This window comes from Sus scrofa, chromosome 14 (genome assembly GCF_054392235.1).
Source record: "Sus scrofa isolate SSC_HxYL_T2T_F1_AM1 chromosome 14, Sscrofa_HxYL_maternal_Yorkshire_Landrace_v2.0, whole genome shotgun sequence".
NCBI classification, from domain to species: domain Eukaryota; kingdom Metazoa; phylum Chordata; class Mammalia; order Artiodactyla; family Suidae; genus Sus; species Sus scrofa.
Window position 1 is genome coordinate 66,122,274 of NC_139396.1, and position 22,933 is coordinate 66,145,206.

General features: G+C 51.8%; 1 protein-coding gene across 2 annotated transcripts in view; it reads left to right on the top strand.

Annotated features, from left to right (window-relative positions):
* LOC146396625 (uncharacterized) overlaps positions 1–22,933 on the top strand; it is a 506,518-nt gene that overhangs the window by 477,296 nt on the left and 6,289 nt on the right. Inside the window, exons 5-10 of one of the 2 annotated variants that reach the window (XM_084996791.1) lie at positions 19,091–19,220; positions 19,600–19,644; positions 20,375–20,433; positions 20,853–20,955; positions 21,932–22,488; positions 22,772–22,868. The gene's annotated coding sequence lies outside the window, so the exon portion shown is untranslated. The remainder of the gene's footprint in view (positions 1–19,090; positions 19,221–19,599; positions 19,645–20,374; positions 20,434–20,852; positions 20,956–21,931; positions 22,489–22,771; positions 22,869–22,933) is intronic. The other variant, XR_014827716.1, reaches the window with a different exon arrangement.

The window sequence follows — 22,933 nt, forward strand, 5'->3', positions numbered from 1 at the left end:
TGGAGAGATTCAGTGAGGTTCTGCATCAGTGCCTCACATCCATGGGCCTCATGCGATGAATCAGGTCCCTGATCTTAATTTGAGAGTTAAATAATACCATACATATATTACAAAAGTTAGGTAAATTTCCCCTTCCCTCCTGTCATTACCTAGAAAGCTGCCAACTTCTAGATTGTAATTATGTACATGAATAATGAAATTAGCATATCTATCAGCTCACTCCCTGCTCATTACATACCAGGAAGAGCCGTGTGTTCTGATTCTCAATCACCCACCTCTGGCGGCTGGCTGGGCTCCTCCAGCTCTGGAATGGGCCTTGAGGAGACGCTGCGTGGCCACCTGGGCATCCTCAGCCGTAGGGCTTCAGGGAGCCCTTAGAGACCCTGCCGGGTGGGGAGCTCATATCCGATCAGGTCATCCGGTAGGGGGTGGGAATCATGGGTTAAAGGTGCCATACCGGGGGCGGGGCTGTGGGATGGCGGTGCTGGAAGACCTGAGTCCTGGTCCAGTCCGCGCTGCCGCAGCCTTGGCGGTGTGGACACGCCTCCTCGAAGTGGGCGTGGCTATAACAGCTACTTTGCGGAGGATCGTGGGTAAGCAGGCGGAACTTCTGAAAGCTGTGTCTGGATGCAAACAGGCTTGGGCTCAATCTCTGGCTTCCCCACTCAACTGCTCCATGACGTCACTCTGAGCTTCAGTCTCCCCTGCTGAAGGCTTGGGTATCACAGGGCAAGTGGAAGGATCCAGCAAAGTTCCCTTGGGTCCGTCATCTAATAAAGGCTCCATAGATGTGCATTACGGTGCTTGTCTTTGTCAGTTTGGAGTTTCCCCCCTGGCCTGAGGGAGCTCGCTCCCCATGATGGACTAAATGTTTGTGCCCCGTTCCCCCGAGTTCGTATATTGAACCCTACCCGCTATGGGATGGCATTAGGAGGTGGGGCATTGGACGGTAATGGGTTCCATGAGGTCGTGAGGGTGGAGTCCTCCGATGGGATTACCGTCTTTATAAGTGTCACCAGGGAGGTTGCTTCCTCTTGGGCCCTCTGCCACGTGAGGATACAGCAGATGCTGGTCCTCTACGACGGAAGAAGGCTCTCCCCAGAACCGGACCAGGCTGGCACCCTGATCTTAGACCTCCTGGCTCCAGAACTGCGAGAAATAAATGTCTATGTATAAGCCGCCCAGTCTGGGGGATTTTTGTTAAGGCAGCCCGAGCTGACAAAGGTTTTATCGCATCATAAAATGGGACTGAAACAAAACCAAGAAGTCCGCACTTGAGTTGGCCTTGTGTCTCTGCTGGGTTCCCCCCAGAATTCCACCAGAATGCCAAGTTCTGGGCTCTCTCCACTCAACCACATCTCAACTGCCTCCTACATGGGGCTGAAGCCACGACCAAGTAGCTGGGTAAGGACTGGCCCAGTGTGGGCCACCTGAGTGTGCGTGGTGTGTACTTGCTCACAGGCATTCATGCATTCAAATTTTTTGTCCAGGGCTCACTGTGGGCCATGTAAGAGGTCGTGGGGAGCCAGTGAATGCTTGAGAGCTGGGGAGAACCTGCTGCACAGTCCAGCTTGGCAAACTGTAAAGTGTTTGGCAAACAGTAAATTTCAGTTTGCTCTAGAGACCTTAGTCCAGATGCCTCTGACCCCACAGAGGAGTCAGAGCCTCAGTGGGTGCCATCCTTGCACCCTGCATTTGCCTCTCCAATGCTGCAAGGCTGACTGATTTTATGCCCAAGCCTGTCAACCTCCCAAGTTAGCTGGACACCTTCACAAGCATCATTGTTGCCCCTGGGTCGGCGAGGGTGCTGGGGCACCAAGATGGTCAAGGCCTCCTCCAAGCACTCCCTGTCTAGAGCTTTGCCGGTGTGAACTGAACTTCTGTGCCCAGTGGCTCTGATTGGGTGCCTACTGTACCCATTTCACAGATCAGAGATGAGTGAATCCCAGGTTCACGGAGTCAATGAAAGCATCTAGCCGAGATCCATGAAGCTGGGCATTTTCAAAAGAAGAGGCTAATGAAAAAAGAATGAAATAATGCCATTTGCAGCAACATGGATGGACCTAGATATTATCCTAAGTGAAGTCAGAAAGAGAAGGACAAATACCTATGATATTACTTATATGTAGAATCTTAAAAAAGGATACAAATGGACTTATTTACAAAACAGAACCAGACTCACACACACAGCAAACAAACTTATGGTAACCAAAGGGGGATGGTGGGGATAAATTAGCAGTAGGGGATTAACAGATACACACTACTCTATATATAACAGATAAACAAGGATTTACTGTATAGCACAGGGAACTACATTCAATATCTTTTAATAACCTATAATGGAAATGAATCTGAAAAAGGCTATTATATATAACTGAATATATATAATATATATATTACATATATAACTAAATCACTCCTATAACCTGAAATTAACACAGTCTTAAAAATCAACTATACTTCAATTAAAATTAAAAAAGCAGCTAAACATTACTTGTGTGTGTATATATATATATATATATATATATATATATATATATATAGTCTTTTTGCCTTTTCTAGGGCGGCTCCCACAGCATATGGAGTTTCCCAGGCTACGGGTGGAATCGGAGCTATAGCTGCTGGCCTACACCAGAGCCACAGCAACATGGGATCCGAGCCGAGTCCGCAACCTACACCACAGCTCACGGCAACACCAGATCCTTAACCCACTGAGCAAGGCCAGGGATCAAACCCGCAACTTCATGGTTCCTAGTCGGATTCGCTAACCACTGAGCCACAATGGGAACTCCCAACATTACTTGTATTTTTACAACCTCCTTCACACCCCAACCCCCAGCAGCCTGTGCAGGACACTCCCCATGTAGGTAGATGCATATTGATAATAGTAATAATAACAGGAGCTAACAACCTGGGCATATGCTCTATGCTCTTTGCATATATTCCCTCATTTAATCCTTGCAAAGCAGCTAGCACAGTGCCTGGCACACAGTAGGAGCTCAATAAAGCCTTATGGAACAAATGAATGAATGAATTCAACAACAACATGAAAGCAAATCTCATGACTTTGGCCCAGTACTGGGGGTCAGACAGACCTGATGGCCAATTCCTGCTCTGCCATTGATCAACTGTATGACCTTGGCCAAATTACATCCTATCCTGTAGCCTTCAGTTTTCCCATCTGTAAAGTGGGCATGATGCTACCTGCTCATCAGATTAAAAATTAAATGGAGCTCATCATAAGAAAAGTCCTCAGCTCCATGCCTGGGTCAGCCCAGAGCACAGACAAAAGTGTTTTATCATTGCTATTGTCGGGGATGAGGTCGCTCTTTCCATCTGTCCTCTCAGCTTGCAGTCACGGGTCAGGAAGTTGGAGCCCAGAGGTCACACATGCGTGGTCTGAAGGCCTCATCCAGCTCCCAGATGTGTTTTGTTTGGCTAACATGGTCCTCTGTCAATTTTTTTTTCCTAATTGAATTAGTTCCCAACGTTTTGAGACTTAGGGATTTTTACATAAAATACAGATTTGGGGGGTCTCTCTTGGAACTTCAGACGTTTGGGCCACATCCGAATCAATTCGCCCAAAGCCAAGGTCAGCCGAAGCTGAGAAGCATCCACCCCTGTGGCTGAGGCATGAATTCCCTGTCTGCCCCAGTCCCCACCCCTCCGTATTGCCTCACTCTTGGCCAGCTTCGCTCATTTAGGAAACGGGCCCGCCCCTGGAGGATCCTGCATTTGGAAGCTTTACTCTAGATCATCTCTTCTGTGAGACGTCTGAGGAAGGTCCAAGTCGCAGTTAAGCAAGTTCAACAACAAGACGGAAAATGTATACCTCGGAGTGGGTTTTCACCCAGCGTCGCAGCTGGGGCCCAGAATGGAGTTCGCACCCCCACCCCCCGGAAACATCATCACCCTCTGAATGGTGAAAGCTACCCTCCCACCCATGCCCACTCGGGGAGCCCACAGAGAGCCTCTTGAACCGCCCCGGCCCCTCCCGGAAAGAGGAGGGTGAGCAGAGAAAATAGCTCCCATCTGACCAGGCCGGGCCATGGCTCTTGACTCTAATTGGGGACGCGGTAATTAGATGATGGCAGAGTGTACCCAGGGCTCAGCTTTCAGCCTGAGGTCCCGCCGACAAACCAGCCCATTTGGAAAGTTCGCCTGACATTCCTGAGCTGGGCCGCCTTGCCAAAGAAAACTCCAGCGAGGCTTGTCTTGGCACTGACTCAACCCCCAGCCTCAGCAGGAAAACCAAAAACATTTACACAGCTGGGGCTGCGACGCCCGCTTCCCTCAAGAGCTTGTCAGGGCTCGGACAGCTCGGCCGACTCGGGGGGCACCTCTGAAGGGGCCTGTGTTCCCCAGCACAGCCAGGCGTGGCCGGCCAGACAGAAAACACTGCCGCTGTCCCCGGGAGGCAGGAGAGAAGGCGCTAGGGAATCCGGACTGGGCACGGGCCTGGGGGCTGGGGTGAGGTCCGGCCACTGACGCTGTCCCCTCCTGCAGCCACATCTGCACAGGTCACCCTGGCCAGACTGCCACCCCACCTGTGCACGCTGGCCAATAAAACAAGCCCACAAAACGGCTAATGGAACATGGGGCTCCCGGGGCCCCCATGCTGACAGCTCTGAGAAACGGCCTCTTCGCCACTCTCTCTTTGCACTTGGCTCCCCTGTCTCTTTTCTTGGCCACCTTTCCATGGGGTTCTCTGATGCTGTCCGTGGCTCCCCGCTGCCAGGCACCCTCGATGAGGCCCATCTGGTCTCCCAGTTCTGATGACCCAGGACTATGGTGACAAGGTCCTGGAGGATGTGGTTAAAAGCCAGAAGTCAAAAGCATCAGTGAGCAAGATGGGGGCCACCAGCTGATCAGCTAGATCTCCAGGGAATCCTTCTGCTTCTCTCTCTCCCAGTTGTCCCCCAGCTCCCCCAGTCTAGGCCACCATTGTCTCATCTGTCTGTCTGCGGCAGCCTCCCCTCTGGCCTCCCAGCCTCCACTTCTGCCCTTAGAGCCAAAGCCAACACAAGCTCTTTCTATGCTCTCAATTGTGAAATACAACTAACATACAGCAAAGCACAGAAAAGGTAGTTTTGCACAATTGAATGATGTATTATCAAGCAAACACCTATTTACATTGGTGTTTTCTTACAACCAGACAAGGAAAAAATATCAAAAGTGCCTGCTTGCCCCTCCTCCACGCCTCTCCTTCCCCTCCCCCCATGAGACTTCATTACCCTCCCAACTCTAATGATCATCATTTCCCTGCGTTTCCTTTAGACCTGAAAACAACATAGTTTTGTATTATCTATTTCTGGATTTTTATAAGTGGAATAATAGTAGTAATCCCATCAGTATTATTTTGTGTCTGGTTTCTTCCCTTCAACATTGTATAGTAAGATTCACCTATGCAGTTGTGAGGAATTATAGGTCATTCATTTTCACTGCTGTATAGTGTTCAATTGTGTGACCATAGCAGAGTTTCTTTATTTTACTTTTGATGGATTTTGGGTTATTTCTAGTTTGGAGTTATTTTAAGTCTACAAATAATTTTATCTTCCAGTGCTGAAGAACATGTCACTTAGAGGTTTCACAGTCAGTGATCAAACACAAGATCAAGGAAAGCTTCATTATGCAAACTAAAATTATTTGTTTTCCTGCAGGACTTGTCAGAGCCTTTCTTTTGGGTTGTTGTTTTTGCTTTTGAGGGTCGCATTTGCAGCATGTGGAAGTTCCCAGGCCAGCAGTCAAATCAAAGCTACAGCTGCCGGCCTATGCCTCAGCCACAGCATTGCAGGATGCAAGCTGCATATGCAACCTACACCACAGCTCATGGCAACACCGGATGCTTAACCCACTGAGTGAGGCCAGGGATCGAACCCACATCCTCATTGACACGAGTCATGTTCATAACCTTATGTGCCACGATGGGAACTTCAGAGCCCTTAATATTTTCATGTGTTGATATGCATTGCAACTCTCTAGAAACATCACTTCTGTACCAGGCCCAGATGATGCAATGGTAAATAAGCCGCCTTGGGGAGTAGATGGGTAGATGGAAAGTATTGACTTTAAAATGTAATCATGGATGTTACCTCTTCTTGATTTGCTGTGCAGGTGTAGGCAAATCCTTTGCCCTCTCTGAACTTCCATTTACTCATCTGCAAAATTCTAGTTGAGAAATTATGATTCCCTAAGAGATTTCCCCCTCAGAGCTAGTTTAGGGGGAAGTATGGAGAACCATGGGACCAATGTGGAGGGTTCATCCAGTGAAATATGAAAAGGAAATGATTATATCAATGGAATCACCTCACTGCCAATCCCCTTGCTATCCCTACCCCACCACGGGTACCACCAGAGACAAGCAGAGAACTTACAACTTAGAGGATGCATTCTCAACAAGGGTGAAGATTGCTCTTTGGGAACAAAAAATTCTTACAGCCATACATACCAAAAATAAACATATGTCCAATATATCTGTGGTATGAAAATTTCACTGGTGGGGCGGGAGAAGGGACAAGTAGGGAAAAATGTCAAAAATGGTTCCTTAAGGGGACAATAATTTTTAAAAGGCCGAGAAAATCTATAGGTGGTCAATTCAAATGTCCACAAGGGCCAAGCAAGAAACTTAAGAAGTAAAGTAAGTGGTGTCAGAGGCGATAGGGAGAAGTGGGGACTGTGGCAAACTTGCATGCCCGCACTAAATGCATTATATCCATTTTTTTTTTTCCATTCCTGTTCAGGACAAATGAAACACAACTACAGGCTGGATCAGTCTTACCATCCACCAGTTTGCAACCCCAGATTTAAATAAAGAGCCAGACCAGCCCTAGTTTCTGCACCCAAGGCAAAGACAATGATCAATCTTCCTCAATGCCAGTTGGCTGTCACCATGTGAGATGTGCCCCCCACCCCAAACACACACCATTCCCCCAGCTTCCTCCAACATCCTCCCCCAGACAGGACCTGAAGCCTTGTTCCACAGTACCACAGCACGCACACATGCATGTGATGGGGATTAATGCTGCATGATGCATAATTAATGATACTGAATAAATATGCAGATTGGCAATCACCGATTGACTGCTATGATCAGATCCCTGAACATGGGCTAATTGATTGGCTGTTTGTAATCATCATATTCAACACTTGTTTTTTTTTTTTTTAGCATATGTGCAAACCAATCCTGGCTAGGGTGGGGGTGGGGGGTGGGCTGTGGTCCTGTCGGTTCTAAAAGACACAGATCTTGTGTTGGAAACTTCTCCCGTGATGCCAGATAAGGCGCCCATGGCCCTGGCTCTTTTCCATCAGTAGCATCAAGGGTATGCCAGGGTGGACTGTGTGCCATGCGACTGTCTAGGGAAGTATAACTATTGCCATTGTGCATATATAGGAAGAATAGTTCAGAGAGGGTATTTTGCTCAGAGTCCCACAGCAACAGATAGGGAACAGCCAGGATTCCAAGTCAGTTTGTTGATTCCAACATCTCTGCTCTTTCCTTTTCCCAATGATTTCTGATCTGAAGCTGAGGGGGCAGAAGAGGAGAAAAGGGCTTTACTCACCGATTCACCCAATATCTCTTGGGCACCTCCCCTGTGCTGGGTAGCATCCCAGATACGAGACACAGTGTGAGCCAGACAGACAAAATTCCACCCGGTTCTGGGACAGAGAATGTGTTTTGAGAGTCTTGGAGCGAGCATCTCCCCACATGCATCTCAAGGAGGAGGTGGCATCTGAACAAGATTTTGAGGAGCAGAAAGCATCTGGAACGGAGATCAGGGAAAGCTAACTGCAAGGTCAGGGCAGCAGAAAATGGGTGGAGGTGGGAAAATGAAAGGTGTTGAGCAAGAAGAGGCAGATGGGCCTGCCGGGGGCATTTGGAGGGAGATGGTGAGAAGGTGGCTATAGGGGCACTAGGGAGCCATGTGGTGGGATCCCTGGAAATCAGGGGGAAGGGAGTGGGACGGGGGAGACTGGATCCTCAGCCCTCAGGCACAGGGCAGTAGCCAGCATCAGGAGCTGCCTTTGGGACTGCAGCGGGACCTTGTTAACTGCTGTCACGGTAGGTACATCCACCCACCCGTAAATCACTTGTTCACACTCATGTAAACACTTTCCAATGTTCATACTTACATATAATTACGTGGCTTAGAGAAGCATCCTCTACCGGAGTCAGAAGCTTCAGGTCGCCTGGCTGTGCAGAAGACCATTCCTCCCACCCCAGCATCCCCCACATCGCCCACATCCCAGAGAGAGCCCGGTGCCACGTCCTGACCAAGCATAGCCTGGGCAGCCGGGAGGAAGCCCTCCTGGCCTCAGAGCCGGTTCTGGGCATGTGCAGCGTGCACCTCTCTCTGTGTGTGCTTTGGGCTCCCTGCCTGGTTGCTCCCATCCTCTCGGGAGGTAGAGGGACTCCTGGGTAAGGGTTTGGGCTTCAGAGGCAGGTTCCCATCCTGCTCTACCATTTCCTCGGGCAAGTTCTGCACCTGCACGTGACCTCAATGTCTCCACCTGTAAAATGGGAATCAACAAAATCCACTGTGAGGGGCTGAGTTGGAAAAAAACAATTCATATACGGTGCTCGGCCTTTGTTTACAGCAGAACTCTCAATAAACATCAGTTCTTATACATTGTTAATCATTATTATTTGCGTTAGGATTTTGGAAGAGGGCTGAGATTTTGCACGCGTGTTCCTGGAGGTGTCAGGGAGCTGGGTGTCTGTAGGAATTGGAGGGGAAGAGGCCAGAGGTACCAGAAGACAAAGAAATTGGGGACCGTTTACCCATGAGACTCACAAGCAGCCTCGTGACACCCCCCTAGCATCACCAGGGGGCCACACCATGTCACCAAGGAGAGGTGACCCTGGGCTCATTCCTCTGGCTCAGCTGAGGCCCAGAGTCACATCTCTGCCCAGCACCCTCCCTCAAGTGAGTCTCGATTTCTTCCAACAGGTTGCATGCAGAAATAAACAGGCGCTTCTGACGCCTCCGACGATTTCCTTGGGTTGTCCTTCAACTATGTAGAGTAGGAAAGGGACAGAAGACGCGATTAAAGCAACGTATGATTCGCCATAAATAATAAATCAATAACCATTGGTGATTCGCCCATCTCTCTTCAACTGGGTTTAAAACAAAAAATTAAATATAGAACAAAGGAAACTATAAAGGAAATACAAGAAGCAGCAGGAGAGAGATTTTCCTGCTGTTTCTTGCCTTAAAAAAAAAAAATCCCTCTAAGGGAATCAGTCTTGGCTGATGGGGAGGGCTGGGTGGCTCTGTGGGGGGCCGTCATCCAGGCAAGCCGCCTGACTAAACGCTCCCCCAGCAAACCTCGGATTTTATGCTACAGAATAAAGAAGGAACCCCTGCCCCAAGAGGGGGCCTGGGGGCTGCGGAGGCAAAGCTGAGGTTTAGCGTCTTGCACTGGACATCAAGCTCTGCTCTTGAGCCTCCAGTGTGAACTTGGGTTTAGCTTCACCTCCAGGATCTCCAGCTGCAAAGACAGGGGATAAGGTCTGCATCCTCCTGGGGCTGCTGAGAGGCCAGAATGAGATAGAGCAGAAGGGTCTAGAGCCTCGGAGACCACGAGGGAGCTCATTCAGGTCAAAAGCCATTCTGGTCTCAAAATGGGCCACCATTTTTGTCCAAAGCAAGACTTTGGTGGGCGTTTCCTTGGTGGGGTAAGGTGAGGGGGCCCTGGGTCCTACCTGCTTCCGTCGCCTCCCCCACTGTGTATCAGCATTTACCTGCCCACCCACAAGGGCTTAATCCCCCAGCCGGCCCCCAGCTATGTTCCTTCTGCTGGATGTTTTGTTGAACATCTACTAGACACATGGCAGGCGAGGCCTCCGTGGCCATCTAGACTCTGAGGTTTTCTGTCCCATGAGATGCAGAGGAAGGTTGGGACGTGGCAGGAAAGGGAAGAATCACCCAGGGGACCAGCTCTCTTCTCAGTCACACCACTGGCTGGGGAAGCCCCTCCCCTCCCATGGCTTCAGGGACCGTCTGTGGTCAACAGCCAAATCTCCACCCCTGGATGCACAACAGCCCTCTGGTTTCTCCATGTGGCTGGTTGGACACCCCTCTTGGGCACCATGTTTCTCCCCTTCTCTATAGCCGCATCCTTGGCCACATGACTTCCAGGGACCTCCACATCTGATGCTAGGCTCAGCCACCTGCTTTGGCCAATGGGATGCTAGCAAGCAAACCTGATGTAAGCAGAGGCTTGGAAAGTGCTTGTGTGATTGGACTTTTTGCATCTCTGTCAAGGCCATGAGGACACTCTCCGGCTAGCTGGCTGGAAGATGGGATGTGTTGAGCTGAGCCAAGTTCTCCAGTCAGGCTGGAGGTGGCCAGCCTAGATCAGCTGGCAGCCTGCCCCCTCCAGGACTTTGAGCCATCTTAGATAAGATCAACCAGCCTGGGTCAGAGCAGCTGAACTCCATGGACACACAAGCTGAATAAATGTTGATCACTGAATTCCACCGAGCTTTAGTGGCTATTTGTTAGGCAGTGTTATTGTGGTCTTAGATAACTGATACACTTGGCAGCTCCTCAGATGTGACAAGTGCTCAGCTAAACTCATTTTTTTCCCCCAGTGGCCCACTGACCCCCATGTGAGTTGTGGGGGGGGGGGGTTGCCCCCACCTTCCTCCCAGCTGCTCAAGCCAGAGGTCTGGGCATTGCCCTCAACTTCTCCTGCTCCATCACTGTCCCCACTGACAGGTGCTGTATTGCAAATTCCACTGCTAATTATCGCTGGACTTGGACTCATCTCTCCTGAACATCTGGTCTATTCCCCCAGCCACCTTCTCTGAACTACTTTCCCCTATCTAGATTTGTCTCTGCAAATTGTGTATCCACCCAGTCTTACCCCCAGGAAGAATTCCTTAAAGGGACACTGCTTAAAACTGTCCACCAATAGCCCCAAATGTACCCCAGCCTGGCTTGCCTCCTGACATGCGAAGTCCTACTTCACTCCTTCAAGCATCCTCCACTCCAACACACGGGACTACCACCCCCAAGCCTGCCAACACCATCCTGCTTCTTCATGGCTCTGTGCTTTTGCCCGTGCTGTTCCTGCTCCCAAAGATGCCCTTTCCTGCCTCTTCCACTTTGCTGATTTCTATAAAACACCCTTGTAAATATTGCAAATGCTACCTTCTCTGAAAAGTTGCAAGCTGCCACCAGAGAGAGGTGCGGCAATGCAAAGGAGCCCTTATCTGCGAGTGGAAGATAATTCACTCTCCCCCTGGAACTGCAGGAAAGCTTGATTTGGGACTTTAACCTCTGACTCCCATCACTCTGCTGTGGAAGGTACATGTATGGTCCTGGAGACACACAGAATTGGTTTTAAATTCCAACTCGCCCTCCGCTTGCCTGCCACTGCAGCTCTGGGAGCCTCAGCGTTCTCAGCAGACGCCCGAGTGGCTGGTGGCACATGAGAGCCTCACAGGCCATGTAAGGAGTACAGGGGCTCATTGGATCCTCCCCCGAACCTACTACACGGGAGTGGAAACTGAGGCTTCAAGAGGGGAAATGGTTTGCCCAAGGCTCCCTGATTTTGAAGCAGAGGGGCCTGGAGGTGGAGATGCACCCCCAAAGGGTCCTCAGAGAACAGAGAGGGGGCCGGCCCAGGCCCTCCCACCACCAGCTTCCCTTCCCCCAGTGCCCTTGTCCAGGACCTGCTGGCCTCCTGTTTCATTCCAGCAGTGCCCCTGACCCCTTGTCCCTGGGGCCAGCATTAGATTACAGATAAAGCTCCGCCAGGCAGGCAGGGGAGACCCCTCCCCCACCCATGACCTCTGACAAAGGATGAATGGCTGGGGTGGGGGTGAAGAGGCAGAGACAAGGCAGCCGGACAGAGTGGGGAGATAAGAACATAATAGACCGCTGGGGCGGCGGGGCCAGAGTCAGGAGCCAGGGGACCCCTGGGAACTGGGAGTAGGGAGAGACCACGGGATGGGCTTGTCACAGATAGAAAACTTGAGGCCCTGCAACCCACTGACTCTTAGTCACCAGTCGAGCACAGACTCCAATCCCTAGACTCCTGATCCAGTGCTCCTACAAGCAGCAAGAATAAGCACCCCCTCCCACCACTGCTGGCAGGGCTCCCCTTTCCTGCATCCCCCCTACAATCTGGAGAGGTGGGCAGCAGGGGCATGCCTGGACCCATTTCACAGATAGAGAAACTGAGGCCTCAAGTGTTGCACCCGAGGTCTCACAGGGAGAAGGGGATTGGACAGCAGGAAGGCACGAATGTCTGTGGGTCCCTCCCACATGCTGAGCCCTGGGTTTCAGGGTGAGCCAGGCAGGCGTGGTCCCTAACACTTCAAGGCTCACAGCCAGAAGCAGAGACACAAACACACGCAGAGAGTGTGGTGGGTCAGGCAGTGATGTGGGGCCCACAAGGGTGGGGCTCAGAGGAGTTTGTTTTGCTGCATTTGTCCCACAGCAGCTCAAGGAAACAGACCGCAGGGCGATGCTATGCCCATTTCACAGATGAGGATGATAAGGACGAGGAGCTCAGAGCTGGGCCCCAACTACTTCAGGCTCCTTTTCCCATCATCGCACTACCTTCCTCATCCTCAGGACAATCTTCCACTTGGATTCTCTTTGCTGGTCACCCTGGGGGATGGCAGAGGTCTGGCTGGGACACAGCAGGTCCTGGGCATCCAGCAGAGTCACCAGTAGCCTTGGCAGCCTCAGAGGGTCTCCCCAGCCGGGACCAGAATCCAGCCCCCCCCCCACCACCACCACCACCGGGGTGGGTGGGAGGGGGATTCTGGGGGCTGTGGGACATCATGAGATGGGACATCATGTATGGTGAGTGTGAACGCATGCACGTGCACACATGCATGCACGCACGCACACACACACGTGTGTAATCTTGCTGGCCTTGGAAGCAGCTAGTCTTTAGCTGCTAGATGTCAGGATCAGCACCAAAGTCAACACAGGAATCAAACTTCTCTCAAAAGGACTTGCAGCCCCTTCCTGTGAGGCCGAGAAATCCTTCCAACTCCTCCCAGGCCGTGAAAGAGGCTGAGTCCATGACACAGTAACCGCCACCCCAAGAGAGGCCTTGGAGACCACGGCCCGTTGCGCTCATTTCACAGATCAGGAGACTGAGGTCCCGGTGGGGGCAGGAACTTGCCAAGGGCACACAGCCTGGAAGCAAGTCAAACCCAGGCCTGTCTGAAGCCGGCCCCAGGGACTCCAGCCACCTTCCCCATAGAGACTTCTGGAAATAATCTTAGCCTCTTTTTGACTTTTCTCTCCTCTTACTCCGTGCTGCTCTCCCTGTTTGTCTCTAATCCTAGACCCGCCCTTCCTCCTGTCTCTTCCTTTCTTCTCTCTCTCTCCTTGGCTCCCTCCCTTCCTTTCCCTCTGTCTTCCTTTCTCCATTTCTCCCCTTTCTGTTGCATCCCACGCTCCCTCCACCATCCTTAATTCTCCCCATTGGCATCCTCCTTCCCTCCCCACCCCCAAGCCCTTTCTTCTCCCCTGCGCTGCTTCCCGCACTCACCGTCGGAGTCTGCCCTCTGCCTCTCTGCCCTGCCAAGTCCCCCAGCCCTGACTCCTCCACCAGAGGGGCCTGGACCAGCCAGGAAGCTTACCCACTCCGTCCCTCCCACACCCCCCCCCACCCCCCCCCCCGCACCCCCAGGCCCTGCCCAGGCTGTATCTGCAGTCGCCACAGAGAAGCCCCCACCCCGAGCGAAGGAGCAGGCACCTGATGGCGGCCAGGCTGGGGCTGGGGGACATGAGTCCTGATTAAAGAATGTGCTTCCTCGGCGGCCTGGTTTGCATTACCTCCGGCCGGGCCGGCTCCAGCCTGACAGCTGGACACACTTTTCCAGGGTGCAGGGCAGGGAGCTGGATCGCCTGTGTGCACACATGCGTGGGCTCCGGCTGGACAGCCCCCTAATGGCTTTCGCATGGAGGAGGAAACAAACTTCTCCAACCTCAAGCGCCGATTTTCCTGTCAAGAGATTTTGGATTTCAAAAAAGAAAAAAAAAAAAAAGAAAAGAAAAGGAAAGAAAGAACAAAATTATAATCACAAAGAAAAAGGGCTTTGCAGTTTGCACAAAAGGGCCGAGCTGTGTGAAGTCAGATTCTGAAATGGAGCTAGAATCTGGAGACAATGGGACAAGGATAAAGAGGGGGAGAGGGGCCTGAGCGAGCATCTGTCCAGGCAATGCCACCCCCGAAGTCCATCCCTTCTGTTTGTCCCCCTCCTCCCCAGGTAGGAAGCCCAAGAGAGTGAACCAAGATTCTAGCATATGCTGCTTGTTCGAATCCCAGCCCCTTCACTGCCTACTGTGTTGAATCCATGGGTCCCAGCTTCCTGCCCTGTTAAGTGGCTCCTGGGGCTCTTGGGAGAAGCTGCTGGACATGAGATGTGCCCCCCACTCAGCTGGTGGCCTGAGCATCTCCCCGCTGCAGTGAGCTCTTCCTCCTAGGAGGAAAGCATTGGACCAGAAGATGGCAAACCCAGGATCCGACCTGCCAGTGACTCTCTCTCTCTCTCAGTTCGCCCATCTGTAAAATGGGCAGGCAGGACCTTGAGCCCTCTCACATTCTCCTAGTTTCCTGGCCTGCCCTAGAGCCTGGGATATAACCCTGCTGTGCCTCCCTGGTTCCTGGGGTTTGCCCATGCTGCTCCCCCCTACTGGGAGGGCCCCTCCCCTCACCCACAGGACCTCAGGGAGGTGACCTCCTAGGGGAAGTCCTCTCTGAACCTCAGTGGACCAGGGGCCTCAGATGACACATGTGTAGTCCTGAAGATTCTCTTTATGATATCTATTCTTATGAAGACATAGACATTTCCCCTGCCAGTGCTTGAGTACCTGGCCATACAGTGGCCTGTCTAATCTTAAGAAATTAAATATGCAGAGAGTACCAATGGTCACAGCAGCAAATGCATAGGTGGATGGATGTATGGATGGATGGGTGGGTAGATAAATGGAGGGGTATATGGATGGATGGATGGATAAATGGATGGATGGATGGATGGATAGATTGATGGTTGGGTCAATGGATGAATGGATAAATGGATGGATGGTGAGAAATGAAAGCACATGCTTATAAGATGCTTTTGCCAAGTCTGTGCCAAACCCTCTACCTGAATGATCTTATTCGATTCTCACATGAACCATTACCCCCATTCTACAGATGAGAAAGGTCAGAGAGAAAGCCTGAGGCCATGCGCCCAGTGTGGTGAAGACAGGATTCAGTCACTGGGTATCTCGTTCCAGGCTACATTGACTCAGTCACTCAGCTAGACTGAGGCCGGTTTGAAGAACCCATGAGGATTATCTGTAGACATGGCTGTCTGTCCCCACCAGACTGTGGGTCCCTGGGAGCAGGGATGGGGCAGATTCATCTCTGCAAGGAGCAACCTGGAGGTAGGACAGAGAGCAAGGTGAGGCCAGCCTGGGAAGTGGCTCCAGACCCCGGGTAGAGTGGTTTGGGCCCATTTCACAGCTGTGAGGAGTTGTGGGATCAGACCTGGTTTTGAATCCCTCCCTCCCTCCCACCTCACCCACACGAAGGGACCATTCACCCGCTGCATGACCTTGGGCATGACACCTAATTCCTCTGAGCCTTGGTTTGCTCATCTGGGCAATGGGAACAATAAAATCTGCCCTGTGAATTAACACCCTCCTGTTGCAAATGTGCACACACCCAACTCAGGCTGGGCACGCCCAGGGGCTCCACCCCAGGGGGAGTTTTGGGGTCAGAGGAGCCTTAGCAGGGGAAGGACTCACACCTCTCAGGCCCAGCTGGTTTCTGGCTTGGGTCCAGCCTGGCGGCAGCCGCCACTCCTCCTGGCTTAATATCTTTGGCGGCAAGGCTGGAATAAGCTGCCTTTCAAGAGGGGAACTTTATTTATACGCTGATGCCAGTCGCGCTCCCGCTATTAGAAATTTCATCGGCTTCTCTGATTTAGGGCTTGCCACGAGCTGCCAATCGCGACTGCCTCCCAGCCCGGCCCTGCGGCTCGGCCAGCCTTGTTCCGGCTCACAGCAGCAGAAATGAACATTATTTAATTTCCCGCCAGCGGGCAGTGAAAGCGGGGGCTCCCCCTCCCGCTGGATGTATTTATTTAATCCTTTTTGGAAACTGTCTAGGGAGAGATCTGATGAGCATTCCTGGGGACCCTTCTAATCCCCCTGGCCTGAGAAGGGGGGCCCAGGGACCACTGAGGGAGGATTTTAGGGGTACCCCAGGCTGAGGGCCCAGAGTGATCTGTCACCTCCTGACCCTCAAGGGTCTTTGCATGGGAGGCATCAGCCACAGATCCTTCAATAAGCACTCAAGGGGTTTATCTGGGAGCAGATCCCAGATCTGCCCAAGAAGCACCCACAGGGCATGGAGGAAGTGAAATTAGCAAGGGACAAAGGGATGGCAGTCAAGTAAGGCTGCAAGAATGAGCAGGTGTCTACCATCAACACCTGGGACTCAGGTGTGCTGGGGCCTCTGGGAAACTTCCTAGAAAGTGCATCTTAGGGTCATCCACCCAAGTGGTTAGGAAGGTGCGTGCTTTGTACCACAGCACCATCTGCCTTTGGGTTGAGGGCTGCTTTTCCCCAGGGCAGGGGTGAGGGGAGGTGCTATCCTTTCCCACCCCTGCTCTCCAGCCCCACGTTCAGACCAAATGTGCACCTGCAGCCATCCTGTCAGCTCACAGCAGAGGATGTAACAGGGAACCAACATTCTGAGTCTGTTTATCCACCTTGTCACCTGTCAACTCCTCCTCTTTCTTCAGGTCTCTGCCCAAAGGGCACCTCTTCCAGGAAGCTCTCCTTGACCAGCCAAAGAAAGAGACCTTCCCCATCACCATGACCTTGTCATCAGATATTTCTTTCCAAACCCGTATCATGAGCCAGGATCACCCACGTGTTTGTTTGTTCATCAACCCCAACTAGACTGAACGCTTCCTGAAGCAGGGGATTGGGTCTACCTTAATCTCCAATATAGCTCTTGCACAAAATAGATGTTCAGCCAACGCTTTCAGAATGGTTAGGGAATGTCTGACTAGTGCAATATTCCAGATGCAAGGTCGTTTATTCCAACTTGGCTCTTTTCATGTGACAACAGAGTCTTTACCAGTCAGGCCAAGGTTTCAAGGCATGCCCATTTGACAGATGGAAAAATGAATGCACAGATTTAGCTGCATATCTGATGCCAACATCTCACTTCTTCTCCCCTGCAGCCCCAAAGAACAAATAGAAAAGTCCTCTGGACCTCATTTCATAACTCTGAAAGCTGAGGCCCTCTGGGGTATCCTGGGGTAGGGGTGGAAGGAGGACAGATGGGGTCCCTGACTTTATGGAACCGATAAGATCAAGTGCTGGAGGATATCAGTGGAGAAAAGTATCCAAAACATCTGAAGCAATCAGAGGATGCTTCCTGGAAGAGGTGACTTTTTTTTTTTTCTGTCTTTTTGCCATTTTTTGGGCCGCTCCCACGGCATATGGAAGTTGCCAGGCTAGGGGTCGAATCGGAGCTGTAGCCACCAGCCTACGCCAGAGCCACAGCAAAGCAGGATCCAAGCCACGTCTGCGACCTACACCACAGCTCACGGCAACGCTGGATCCTTAACCCACTGAGCAAGACCAGGGATCAAACCTGCAACCTCATGGTTCCCAGTCAGATTCATTAACCACTGAGCCACGACGGGAACTCCGAGAGGTGACTTTTTTTCTCTCTCTTATAAACAGTCAAACAAAAAAGATAGTTCCTTGAGCTTTGGGAAAGCAAGAAATTACAAATATCTGACGACCCTTTACCCCTGGCAGCATGGCACATAGAAAGTGTTAGGCACAAAATACCTCCAAATCAGAATTTTAAAAATATATAATATAATGTACATATGGTGTTTTGTATGCAAGAATGTTTAAGATCTAGTGATTCCAAATGGCCTGAGCTGGGAGACTAAATACAGAAAAGTTAAAAGTAAAAAGGGAAGAGAACATAAAAAGAATGCGTAATTGTGTGAGGTAGTATATGTGTAAACTAAATTTATGGTTGTAATCATTTCGCAGTACATTCATACATCAAATCATTATGCTGTACACCTTAAATGTACACAATGTTATATGTCATTTATATCTCCCGAAAGTTGAGAAAAATAAAATAATAAGTAAAATAAAAATAAATACCAAGGGAAAAGTGGAAATCGAAGGCAAAGAGGCAAAGTGGACAGAGCACAGGCGGAGAGAAGCATATCTTTGATTCAGCACAGGGACGATTTCAGAGGCTTTGTCATGGGACATGGTGGCAGCACTGGCCCGGGAGTGTTAATTGTCTGTGAGTTCTAATAGGTGTAATATTCTCGCGTGTTACATGTGCATTAATTAAGTCACACTGCATTTAGCTCCAAATCATGCAGAAGGCTTGTGTGGTGTTTGCACAGGCATAAATATCCGCTCAGTTAGCAAGTGGCTGGCATGCTTCTCTCTGCGCTCATTGCAGTCAGAGAAGGTATCGTGGGAGAAAGGGGGAACCAGCAGGGAGTGTGGGGGTGAAGGAAAGCCTCTCCATCCCCTAGGATCAAGGTGGGGTGGGATAGAGAGGAACTGAAAATAAGCTACATCTTTAGTCTAGCTAGTGGGTTCTGAAGCCACTCAGATGCAGATTTGAACCCCAGCACTGTTACTGATTTGCTGAGTGACCTTGAGCAAGTGGCCTGGCCTCTCGGAGCCTCAGTTGCCTTATCCAGAAAACAGGATCATGATAGCGCCCCCTTACGGAGTGGTTGTGAGAGGTCGATGGGATGATGCATGGAAAGCCCTTAGCGCAAAGTGTCCTGGATGTGCAGGAGTGATTCTAAACTCCATCTGGGAGTCTCTAAATTGGGGTCTGGCCCTGGGTGAGTCCTCTGTGTTCAGGATGCTCCAGGCAGAGTGGAGACCTGGGGCAAGAATGGGACTCTGCTCTGTGCTGTACTGAGCTCACCACAAGGGAGGGAAGCAAGTAGTAGCAGCAGCAGCTAACCAGGAGGGGCAGCTCAGGGTGGGAAGCAGGTAGAATGGTCCCAGGATGGGGGTACAGATATGCCATCTTGTCTTCCCTCTGTCTCCTACAGGACGTGATTCTGGCTTGGTCCCTCTCCTGCTCTGAGCTGTAGTCATTAAAATGGGATGATAATTTCAAATCTCCCTGGGATCAGCTGTGGCTTATTAGAATAAGGATGTTGCCATTGACAATGAGACAAGGCAAGTGGCAGAGCAAGGGGACATCCCAAAGGTCTTTCTGGTCCCCACGGAGCCCTGCTATGCCAGGCTGGCCAGCCCCGCCTGGAGCTCAGTGTGTCTGCCCAGCATTGTCAGACCTCTTGCTTTCCTCCCCTCCTGTGGATGGGGAAATAGAAGTCCAGGAAGGGAAGCCACTTGCTCAAGGGCTCCCTGCCATCGGGGGGCAGCCTAGAGCCCAGAACCTTGACTCCTGCCCTGGACCCTCCATTCTATCCTCCTCCAAGTCCACAGGGCATCCCCCAGTCCCAGCAGCCACCCATCCCACCTCGGGTGACCAGAGCCACCAGGTTGTTAGTCTGTTTTATACACTCTGTGTCTGTGTTTTCGATTTTTCTTTTAGAAAGGGCTCGGGATTCAGGAAAACCAACTCAACGTGCATAATTTGGTAATTATTTCTTGCGTTCATCCTTACGGCCTCGCCTGCATACAGATATTGGAATTTGCATAAAACAATCTTGCTACCAAGACTGTTCCCTGGAAGAAGACGCCTGGGTGGGGGAGGGGAGGTTCAGGTTGGGCCCACCTGTCCCCGCTCTGTCCTCCTCCACAAAGGGAAATAAAGGCAGCCCCTGGGGAGGGGGCGGGGGCTCAGCCCTTGGCACGCACACCCAGGCGAGACAGAGAAACACGGGACCGGTGGGGCCTCGGTGGGCTGAAAAAAACACCCCGTGGCAGCCCGGAACCCTCTCGATTAGTATTCAGCAAGCATCTCGCTCAGAAAGGATTAATGGAGTCTGATGCTTAATATCCTGGAGAACAATTAATTTGCCCACAGTTTTGTCATGGTTGAAAGTCAAGTGCTGGAACAGATCGATGCTTGCGCGGCGAGCTGGAGCCCAGAAACCTTCGGCAGGAGCGGAATTTTAATTTTCCCGTCCTGGGCACCCCCTCCTCCCCATTCCCAGCACACCCACTTTCTAATAGTTCTAAAAGCCACTTTATCCATGTACAGTGTGTGTCGTCTTCACGACAAAAGTCCACTGGGAGCCTTCGAAGGCAAAATCCTCCCATTATGGGATTAAAGTTGGCCAGCCTTTCTTGGGGGTCTGACTTGTTTTATTCCAATTGTCTGCTCCAGACCCCCTCACACTGGCCCCACCCCTCTCCCCTGGCAGGGCCCCTGATGTCTTGACATTGTCACCACGACACTTGTTCTGAAAGATGCTGGAGCGAGGTGGGACACGGTGGGATATGGTGGGGCTTTGCTTCTTTATTTGCTTGCTGGGGTTTTGCCATTTGTTTATTCTGAGACGGTGGCTTGGCAAGGCAGTCGCGGGTGTGGTGGTGGGGTGTGGTGGTGGGCTTGGGAATGTTGATAGGAGGTTGATAGGCTGGGAAGGAACGTGGGCTTTGTTTAAAAATTCCTTCTAGTCGGGCTGGATGGAAGAGGTGACTTTGGCAATTTGATCCTGGGGCCAGGGGTTTGGTGGAAGGATGGGGTGCCAGTGGGGAACTAAGAGGGCATCTCTTCTGACCCCTTACCTTGCAGTGGGGGTGGTTGAGGCCCAGAGATGGACCAAAGAGCTTGTCCAAGTTCACAGCACACAGCAGGGGGCCAGAACCAACACCATCTGAGCCTCTGTTGCTTCCCAGGGCTGCCAGGGACACCCCAAAGCCAGCTCCTCCAAAGGTGACTCTGGAGACCAGCAACAGCTGTGCCAGGAATTTATGAGAAACGCAGAGTCTCAGCCAGACTGTGAGCATCAGACCTGTATTAGCCTCTGGGCCCCGTGTTTAATGGAATGCCTTGTGATCGATGTCTTAAAATCGTTTTAACAATTTTTTGTCTTTTTTTTTTTTTTTTTTTTTTAGGGCCACATCCCAGGCATATGGAGGGTCCCAGGCTAGGGGTCAAATCGGAGCTATAGCCACCGGCCTACATCACAGTCACAGCAATGCCAGATCTGAGCCTCGTCTGTGACCTACACCACAGCTCACTGCAACGCCAGATCCTTAGGCCACTGAGCAAGGCCAGGGATTGAACCTGAGTCCTTATGGATGCTCGTCAGATTCGTTTCCCCTGAGCCGCGGCAGAACACCTCTTTTAAACAATTTTTGAACAAGGACCCCACATGGTCCTTTTGCATCGGGCCCTGCAAATCGGGTCTGCCCAATCTGAATCTGAATTTTAACCCACTCTACTGGGCAGAGTGAAGTCTGACAGTGGCTAATTTAAAATCCTAGGCACCAGCCCTCAATTTGGAGGGCTGACGAGTCAATACCATTACCATCCAAATATCACAAAGAAGCCAAGAGATGCCATTCACCATCCCTCCCCCAGGAGGAGAGAGCCAGCGGGCTCTGAGAGCCACCCGCCACCTCACGACCGTGGGGACCAGGGCTGTGTTGTGGTGCTTGTTCTTTAGTCTTTAGGACCAGGAGAGGCCCTGGCTTTGAGAGATTTAAAGTTGGCTTCAATAGGAGAGCTATTTAGAGGCTTCAGGAGAAGGCTTTAGAGACGAAAGGGCTGTCACCTCATAGCTTGACAGCCCCCGCAGTGTCCCTCTCAGCACTGCCGCCACCCCTGGGGACCATCCCCCATGCCAGCCATAGCTCTGCCCCCGCCCCCGAGGCCCAGGATCCCTGGGAATGTCCCTAAATCAACTTGGTCTCATTCACTCCTGGCGGCAGCCCCCTCCCCAAAGGCAAATGTCACTACCCCCATTTCTCAGGTGGGAAGCCAAAAACCGAGGCTCAGCGAGATGAAGGGACAGATCTAAGGCCTACCATGAACTTCGTTGACCCCCCACGGGGAAGCTGCGGTACAGGTGGGTCAGGACCGCGTGGCGAGGAGCTCTGCCGGTTATGCCAGGGTATGTGGAAGGGGAAAGGGGCCGCCCCTCACCGTCCTCTCCCCTGAGCCTGGACCAAGGCAACCAGGGCAGCCTCTGTGTGGGGTTGAGAGGGGCACTCAGGCTCCCACATTCACATCGGGCAGCCCACCCTCAAGACCAGGAAACTCCTGATGTCCCCCCGTCCCCTTTCCTCAGGGGTCTGGGCCCTCCTGTGGGGAGGGGGAGCTGAGGAAAAGAAAAGGAAGTGGAGGAGGGGGGTGAGCCAGGAGGTCTGGGGAGGTCTCGCTCTTCTGCCACGTTTCCACAGCCTGAAGGAATCCTGGAGTTGTTCCAGCCCCGCTCCAGAGGAGAAATGGCATCTACCTGGCTGGCAGCTGGCATACCTGGACTCGCCTCACACCTGGCTGCCCCTATTGAATGCCGTCACCAGGCAGGTTGTCCTATCAGGCTGCATTTCCATGCGTTCAGGGTGGACCATGAGCCAAGGTCCCTCTGAGAGCTTGGGTAACCCCACGGCCGGAACTATAAGCAAACCCGTTTTACAGGTGCAGACACAGTGGTGCAGGGAGAGGAAATGCCTTTCTCAGGGCTACAGGCTGGGGGCGTCTGGGGAAGACTGAGTAAGGGGCCCATTGTCCCCCTGAGCTGGTGTCCAGGTCCCTCAGGCCGGACAAGCTGTGGGAGACACTACCCAGCTGACCTGACCCCTCCTTGCAGACAAGATGATGGAGGCTCAGAGAGGGTGAGTGACCTTCCCTGGTCACACAGCCGGCCAGCTGGGGCCTCCTCTTGGCCCAAAGAAGCCAGCCTCATGGTGAGCCCCATATGTGTGGGTTTTGTCGGGAGGCTGAAAAACAGGGGACCATGGGATTTTCCCAG